The sequence below is a fragment of the Ursus maritimus genome, unplaced genomic scaffold (assembly GCF_017311325.1).
Source record: "Ursus maritimus isolate PB19 unplaced genomic scaffold, ASM1731132v1 scaffold_7, whole genome shotgun sequence".
In the NCBI taxonomy this organism is placed as follows: Eukaryota; Metazoa; Chordata; class Mammalia; order Carnivora; family Ursidae; genus Ursus; species Ursus maritimus.
The window spans coordinates 53,441,472-53,450,027 of record NW_024426885.1 but is presented as its reverse complement, the minus strand read 5'-3'; the positions used below and the strand labels follow the sequence as shown (position 1 = coordinate 53,450,027).

General features: G+C 57.9%; 1 protein-coding gene across 3 annotated transcripts in view; it reads left to right on the top strand.

Moving 5' to 3' along the window:
• The first annotated feature begins 1,352 nt into the window (after window positions 1-1,352).
• Window positions 1,353-8,556, top strand: part of CHST3 (carbohydrate sulfotransferase 3) — a 34,048-nt gene continuing 26,844 nt past the window's right edge. The window contains exon 1 of one of the 3 annotated variants that reach the window (XM_040624192.1): window positions 1,353-1,466. The gene's annotated coding sequence lies outside the window, so the exon portion shown is untranslated. The other 2 variants (XM_040624190.1, XM_040624191.1) reach the window with 2 other exon arrangements.

The following is an 8,556-nucleotide window of genomic DNA, read 5'->3' as shown; positions in this document are numbered from 1 at the left end:
CATTCCATCTGCCTGGGGCCCCCGGAGCTGTGCAAGCCTGTGATCTTATTCCTGAGACACCCGCTCTCCCAACGCCTGGCTCCAGCCTCCCCTTACAAAGCACATGGTATCACTAGTGTTTGTTGCGATACAGGACTGTCTTCTCTGGACAGGAGGTGGGACGAAGGCTTGTCTACCCCAGTGGGCCCCCGTATCCAGTACCCGCTCGATAAGTATTGGGTGAACACAGGTATTTCGCAGTGGCCTCTTGTGCTCCTCCTCCCTACCCCTACCTCAGTAGCACTGTCCCTGCTCTATAATCTGGGGGTGACACAGTCCTAGGTTTCAGCCTTTGGATCCCCTGAGGCGCCTACAAATTTCTGGCAGTAAAATCCCAGATTCCGTGTGGCTGACCGGAAGACCTCCCTTATAAGGCCAGCAGGCACAGTTGAAAGTAGCTCCTTGACAGATCTGCGAGGCTCCAAGGAGGCGAGGCCCTCCCTTCAGAGAAGAGCTGATGGGGTCCGGAGAAACCCGCTTGTTTCAGAAACTGGTTGGAGAGCAGCCAGACTGATTCCAGAGCAGAGGCCCGGGCCCTGTGGATGCGGCCATGGCAGCCAAGCCTGCAGGACGTGTGGGGAGGGCCTCAGGATGCTTACCCAGGAAGTGACTTAAGGTCTCGGTTCTCACCAAATTTCTAGCCCCCCAGAGCAGGCCACAGAGCTGTTAATAATAGAACTGAAGCACCCCATTGGGTTTTTCTGCCAAAAGAGACACACACCAAGGTCTCACTTCACAGTTGGGAGCACTTTGCCCAGGTCCCCTGCAGCCCACAGTCCCCAGGGGCAGCTTGGCCTGGTCCCCACCCAGATAATGAACAGACACCTCTGACTTCCCCCACCTGTGAGGACTCACCCCTGGGGGAAGGCCTGGGTCCTGTTCTGTTCTGTTTGGGTTCCTTTTCTACAAATGTTGAAAATGACAAGGGAGGCAAAGTGTAGATATTGAAGTTTTTGTCTTTTTGAGTTTCTTATTTCTCCTTTACGGGAAACGACTTCTTGTTCTGAACCCTATACTATCCCGTTAAATGCCAGGACCACTGCCTTAAAGGGCCTGAATTAGCTCCTGGTGCTAAGTGCTGAGAAGACTCCGAAGAAACGCCAGAGCCCAGGGCACCACAGGACTCGGGCAGTTAACAGGGAGTCTCTGTTTGTCTTCCAAACCCCAGCACTTCACCGCACTCCTGGTCAAGTTGGCCTTGTACCCATGAGCGGGCGCTGTCTAGCCCGGGCACTGCCCCACCTGTGGGAGGCAACCGGCCTCCACTCGTCGGCCAGCAGCACCCACCCCACCCTCCGCGGGAGGCGCCAGCTGCCCAGAAGGGTGGGAAGATAAAGCCTCCCTGGCTGGCCGTGGTGGACCCCACTTCCTTCTGGCTTGCCTGGTGTCACACTAAGGGAACTCTTGACTGGAGGCATGAGAAGGCGGTAAGGCGAGTGGGTGACCTGTGACGGCCCAGAGAGGGTGTGCTGTGGTCTTTGAAAGCCTGGGGGACCAACATTTGGACCCCCACCCCGCTCGGGGTGGAGAACCAGCGTAGCCAGAGGGATCTCTCGGAGGAGAGAGAGGCTGGCAGGCGGGTAATGGCTTGGGAGGCTCTGGCAGGGCGAAGCCGCGAGGATTTCCACGCCGCCTCTCCCCCCACCTACCCACCCCGGGGCCGGGAGCTCCTCCCAGCCTCTCTGGGAGGGGATGGGGGATCCGAGCGGCCCCCCAGCGAGTCCCCGGGGAGGGCGGCCAGAGGTGCGGCTCCCGGAACAAAGGCCCACAGAGGGGTCCTGGAGCGCGCGGCTCCCCGGGGGCGGGGGCGGGCCCCCTCCCTCCCCCCTCAGCTCCTCCCTCTCCTCCCCTCCTTCCACCCAGAGGCCCGGCCGGCGCGCAGCCCGAGCTGCGCCAACTTCGCCAACGGTTCCCAAGTTGCCGGGCGCGCTGGGCTGGGAGCTGGGTGGGGTGGGGTGAGGAAGGAGAGGAGGAGGAGGAGGAGGAGGAGGGCTCCCCGGGCGCCTTGGACGCGGTTCAGGAATCCTCCGCCGCCGAGGGCCGCTCGCCGGCTCGGGCCCGAGCCGGGAGGGCGCCAGGCAGGACCGCTTGCTCGCTCGCTCGCTCGCTGCGCAGGACGGCGCCCGCCTGGCGCCGCTTTCCGCTCGGCGTGCGAACCGGCCGGGCCGCGCCTCCCTCCCTCCCCGCCGCCGCCGCCACCGCCACCGCCTCCGGGGAGGGCGCAGAGCCCGGGCCGCGAGGGATCGGAGCGACCGAGCCGCTTCTGCCGCGTTCTGCGCAGAGGAGGGCAAAGTTGGGAGCGGATGCTGCCGGCGCGGGACGCCAGCCGCGGACAGTCGGATCCGCCCCCGCCGGAGGAGGCTCGGCGGCCGGGGTAAGTAGGGCGCCGGCGTCCCGGAACCGCCTCCGAGGCCCGGGCAAGGCCGCCCAGCCGTGCGCCCCTCAACCTTCCCCGTCCCGGCGGCCCACCAAACTTTGGAGGAAGAGGGGGCGAATCGGAGCGTGGGAGAGGGAGTTCTCGGCCCAAGGAAAACTCCACGCAGGCACTCGCGACCCCCAGACCCAACCCGCACTCGGATTCACGGCTGCCAGGTACTCGCAGCTCATCCTCATTCAAGCCACAGACACACCGCGCACTCGCTGGGAGCACACGCCACACCGACCCGCACACGCTGCAGGCCGAAATTTACAATTCCGGGGGCGCCGGGGTTCGGATCTTTAGACCAAGCATGCCCTCCTGCCCTCAAATAAATCCACGGTCTTTGTCTGCTGCCCCTGCAGCCCCCCAGTGAGGAGCCCCTAAAGCGCGATGGGCCGGGGAAGGGCTGTCTTGGCTTTGAAAGTCGTGGCCAGCACCCCGAGGCTAGAAGTGGGGAGGGGAAAGCGGATACTGCAGTCGGATCTCGGGGTTCATCAGCAGCGAGTCTGGTGTGGAAACTCGGTGTCTTGGTGATGTGTCTGGGTGTGCGCAGCCCTTCCGGAGGCGAGGCCGGGAAAGAGGAGGGAGTGATTCATGAACTCGGACCCGGCGTGCTGGGCTCTGTGAGCAGAGTGGAAAAGGCTGCAGGCGGTTGCTGCGCTGCGCGGGACAGCTGGGTGGTGGCAGTGACAGAGCCTGTGAAGAAAGCACACAGACCCTGCCCCCCACCCCGCCCCCCACCCCCAGCGGATGTGCTTCCTCAGAGGGACTTCCAGGAGGACCAGCAGAGGAGACTGCAGCCCTGGATGTGTGTGTGTACGCGGGGTGGGGGATGCTTAAGGCTCCCAAGGTCACGAAGAAACCAGGGCGATGCGGGAACCCTATTTATTTTCACTGCACCTGAAGCTGTGTTTGCTTTCAGATGCTCTGGTGTGCTGGGCCCCAGGATGTTTCAGGGATTGTCCTGGACCTAGCCCAGTGCTTGGCACGTAGTTGGTACTCAGTAAGTAGTTGTTTGATGATTAATGACACCAATAATTAATATTTGCTAAGGACTCACTATGAGCCAAGCCTGGTGGCCTCAGCTGGGTTGGAGTTGGTCTTCCTGCAGAAGAGGGGGCCCTGAGTGGTTCCAGGGAGCCCTGTCTGATTTGTCTGGAGAAGTGGCCCAAGCGGCATGTTTCACGGTGCCATGTGGGCTGGCACTGACGACTTGAATCTCATCATTGGTCTATGCTCCCCTAGGAGGGGCAGCAGGAAAGTCTCCATTTCTACATCTGGCTAAGCAGGGGATGGTGTTGGGTGTTTCTTCCTGGCTCCTGCTGGCCTGGCTGGATATGGGTCTCATGAAGGGTCTAGGGGCTGTGTCCTCCAGCAGGGGCTTGGCTCCGTAGTGGCAGCAGGTGGAGGGGTAGTCACAGTCCCTGTACTGAGCATCGGGTGGTTTCCTCTGTGCCAGCTGGCTTGAGTTTCCCAGAGGAGCTGAAACTGCTCATGTTCCTGGAACTGGGATTAGAAGCAGTCTTGGGAGTGATTCCCTGTTGGCATGGGATTGAGTGTGCAAGGATATGGGACAACCTGGCCATGGAATCACAAGGAAATGTGTCATTCCCCTACCCCTTTGTGACTAGGTTCAGTCTGCGGTTCAAGCATCTAAATGGTCTCAGTGATGAAATTAGCAAGGTATGGGGCCAGCACCAGAACTGTGACCCCAGATGAGAGAGGGAGTGAGCTGGACTTGGCCATCTCCAGTTTCAGGTGGGATGCTGCAGCCAGTCCCTTCCCCATATCGCCTTCCCGCCTTGTGTCTTCTGTGAATCAAGTTCTCCGTACATGATCTCATTAAGCCCTACATCTGAAGTTAGAATTCTATCGCTCTTTTGCAGATTAGGAAACTGAGGCTTAGACAAGTTAAGTAACTCTTTCAAAGTCACACGGCTGATGAGGAACAAAGCTGGGATTTGAACCTGGACAGTCTGACTCTGGAACTCATGCTGTCTCCACCATGCTAGGCTGTCTCTAGGGTCCCTATTTGTTCTCCATGGCAACAAAGAAGCAACACTGGCTACTTACTAACACTTAACTAACATGGTCCTGGGGCCTCTGACTGCAGTCCCTTTTCCACCCACTCTGCCTAGACTGGATTACACCGTGGGCCTTGGGAAATCAAAGTCTGGGTGGCTTCAGGCTGCTAGAACCTTCCATGTAGGACTGGAGTTGGGAAATGATAGAGATTTGGAAGTGATTGAGGGAGATATTGCAGTAATTCCAGCGAGAGATGATTCGCTGCTTATCTGAGAAGTGGGGACAAAGCTGCCACTTGTAACCATACAAGTCATAAGTTTGGGGTTGGGAGAAATGGCCAGGTAGACATTCTCAAATGGGTTACTATATTCCTTTCTTTCTTCGGCCCTCACCAGAGTGGAAATCTGTCTCTTGGGAAAATCAGCCCTCACCTGCCACCTCCCGCCTGGTGAACGTAAAGCAGCGTGTGGTGGCTGTCTTTCCCACACCTGCCATGTGCCCTGGGGTGGTTTCTGGTCCCCACGAGAGATGGGTGGGGCAGAGCTGGGGTGAGGGATGAGAACGCACGGCTCGCCTGGTCCCTAGCAAATGCTTTCCCACACATGCCCCACAGAGGGACAGTGGTTATCGTCCCCACTTGACAGATGAGGACATGAGGTTCAGAGAGGTGTGGTGGATGCCCAAGGTCATGAAGCCAGGGAACTGCAGGCACTTAGGGGCGCCTGTGGTCTCAGTCTGGTTGGTCCTCTATGCCCCGTAAGGGCTGAGGGGGATGCCTCTCACGGCTCTACCCACCCTCATCTCTGCCCAGGCTGTCCATATACAGGAAAAACTGGTAACCTTAAATGAGGAGCAGAGAATGAGCACTGCCCCGCTGGCCCCTGCCCACCTTCCCCAGGAAGCCCACGTGGGTGATTCTAAGAGCCTGGACAGAGCTGAGCTGCGGGTATTAGAACCTTCTTCCGCCTCCACTGTGGAGTGGGCATGATATCCGGATAGAAGTGGGAGACTGGGTGTGGGGAGAAGCTGCCCCACCCGAGGGACAGGGGCTGCTTATCTTTGCATCCCGTGTCTGAGACGTGGAAGTACTTGGGACTGTTGTCAGGTGATGGGTGAAGCCCAGGGAGGGGCCGTGGGCGAGCGCCTCTGCTGGGAAGTCATAAAGCAGGGGAGCCAAGGGAATCTTAGCCATGAGGAAACGCTCACAGAGGCCTGTGCCTGTCATGAAGTCACACAGGAGGAAAGGAAAACAGCTCTCTGTTTCATTCCTTAAACAGAAGTAGGAAATAAATGTCATCTCTTCTCTGATGACTAAATAAATGATAGAATGCTGCTTGTCCTGCCCTGACCACGTGGCTTCCACGGCTGGGGGCGGGGTGGTCGCTGACCAGCTGGGCAGTTTGTTCTGTGCTTGGAGGTGGACACGCTCAGTCTTCTGCTCCATCGCTCCAAATCTGGCTGGTTGCTCCCCCCACCCTTATCCACCACCATGGAGAGAGGGGGCAGGCGGGCCGTGGGAGCCCCCAGCCACCAGTAACTGCACCCCCTCATTCCTCCTCCTTTTGCTTCTCCCCTTCACATTTCCCCCTCTCCCTCTCTCCCCCTGTTCCACAAAGATGGCAGTGTGCTGAAGGACTGTGGGTTTCTCTGGGCCCTGAGAAATTTATCACTGGGGTTCTAGAGGACTCTCTGGAAAGGATTTGGAGGAAAGTGTGGAAAGTAAGCCAGTTCCCAGTTGAGCTTCTCCTGAATACCACAAGTAAACAGCCATCCCGGAGGCCAGCCTGGGAAGCTCTGTGTTGGCCTCCCATGGTTACACCTGGCTCACTGGCTGCTTTCACCAGCTCCCCCCTCCCTCCCCTCTCCCTGTCCAGCCCCTCCTCCTTGACTTTGGGAGCCTCAAAAGTCAGGGAACACACGACGGGACCGGACTGCTGGACTGTCCTTGTGCTGAGGGAGGTTGGCACGCAGGCTGCTGGGACCAGGAGGAACCTGAGGGAGGAAGGTCCGCCTAGGGTGCCCGCTCAGCCCTGCTCCATCTGAGCAAGTCTTCCGGCCTTGGCCCCACTTGTCCAGGCAGAGGGTGGTCTCCCGGTTGGTGAGTTGGACTTTGATGGTGGAGAATGGTGGGGGTCCTGATGAAGTTTTGCATCTTAAATGTCAGTTTAGGTTGGATGGACCAAAGCTAATTTTCCCCTTTCATGCTCCCCACCAAGGTGGGGCTCACATGTGCAAAAACCCTCAAAACCTCTGCATTTACTTTGAAGGGCTTTCGGGACGACCTAGAATGTCAGGGTTCTTTGCTTTTGGCTGGAGTCATATCAGATTAGGCCACATCAGCTCAGGGTGCTGGGGGGTAGGTTCACACCAGAGGTTTCGAGGAGCTCAAGCGCTGTCGTAAGTTGCTATGTCCATAGGCTGGGAAGCAAATTCATGATAGCTTAATAACGTCAATGCATTCAGTTGACCCCTCTAAAACCCAGTAGCGCCTAGTGAGAAGGGAGAACCAGGGCTCTGGGTGGGGGCCGTTCCTGGCTGAGACCAGAGAGTGGCTGAGGGGCCTTTCCATCATATGTGACCGTACTGAGCTGGGTCAGCAAACTGAAACCTCTGGGATCTGGGGAGCAGGCCCTGCTGGGAGGCTCTGGGTCCTGCCTCTGGCCAGGGAGTTTTTCTATCATGCTGCTGCCAGGCTGCTGAGAGAGAACTTGGGGGTGAGCTCCATAACTTGCAGCCCTGGGGAGAGAGGCTGCATCCTCACATCCTCACCGACCATCACATAATCACGGGCTGAAATACACACACACACACACACACACACACACACACACACATTCAGATATGTCCCCCCCCACACACACACAGATAGTTCAGTAAACAGCTGGGGACATTATATACCAAAACATTTGTAGGCACGAGTGCGTGTGTGCACACATACAGATACACAAACACAGGGACACACTCATGCCAAAAGGCAAATTATGTAATGGTTAAGAGCACATATCCTAAAGCCGCAATGCTCACAGCCTTGCTTAGTAGCTGTGTGACCTTGGGCAAGTTACTTAACCTCTCTGGACCTTAGTTTCTTAATCGGTAATAGGTCATAGGTAATAGGGCTGTCAGTGAATTCCTATCTGTGAGGAGTTTAGAAATGTGCCTGTACAGAGAACTAGGCAGTGTTACAAGTATTATTCGCCACACACCCTCTGCCCCAGATATTCAGACCCAAGTTCACAAGACTTCTCCGAGAGGCACCCACAAACTTGTCAGTGAGTGAAATCAACCGCTTTGTACTTTCTGAGCCCTGATTCTCAGAATGTGTGCCATTTGCTGTGCTGGACTCAAATTAGAATTTATTAGGAAAATAATTTCATCTTCCCTCAGAAAGCTCATTCTCTTAAAACATTGTTCGTACTAACTCCCCCGAGGAAGGGCGGGAATTCCTTTAGCAGCAGGGTTTTTCAAACTAGGTGCCACGGAACCCCAGAGTTCAGTGGGGGGAACCCCTCAGAGGCCTGATGGGAGGAAGCTCCAGGCCTCTCCCCGCCTTGTCTGTGGCACACACGGGGCTTCTGAGGGAAGTTCTGGTTCAGAGGAGGGCTCCCCAGCTTCGCCGTTTGCAGGCCCCCGTCTCCAGGCGGACCTGTTCACCGTCCTGTGCGCGCGCCTGTCCACACACGCGCGCCTGTCCACACACGCGGGGCCTGGCGCGAGCCCATGCCGTCGCCTGACGTGCGCCCCGCGCCTCGCGCGCGCTCTTCCCCACTCTCCTCCTCTGCCTTCCCCTCCAGCTGCCGCACCATCTGCAGGATTCTGGAAAGTGCTAAGGGGTCTGAGCCAAAGCAGCGCTATCGGAGGAAATATTTTGAAAACAAAGGGGGCCGCCCCCCTGGCTGAGGCCGCACCAATTTTCAGCAAAGCCATTTCACAGCTCGCCCCGCGCCAAGGGCACGTGGCCGGGCCGAGGCTCTGCTTGGGACACGGCCCGGGGCCCCTGGCTGCGGGGTCACGGACAGGCGTAGCCGAGAGGCAGGAGATGGCAACCTAGCACCAGGGAGGGAGCGGAAGTCGGC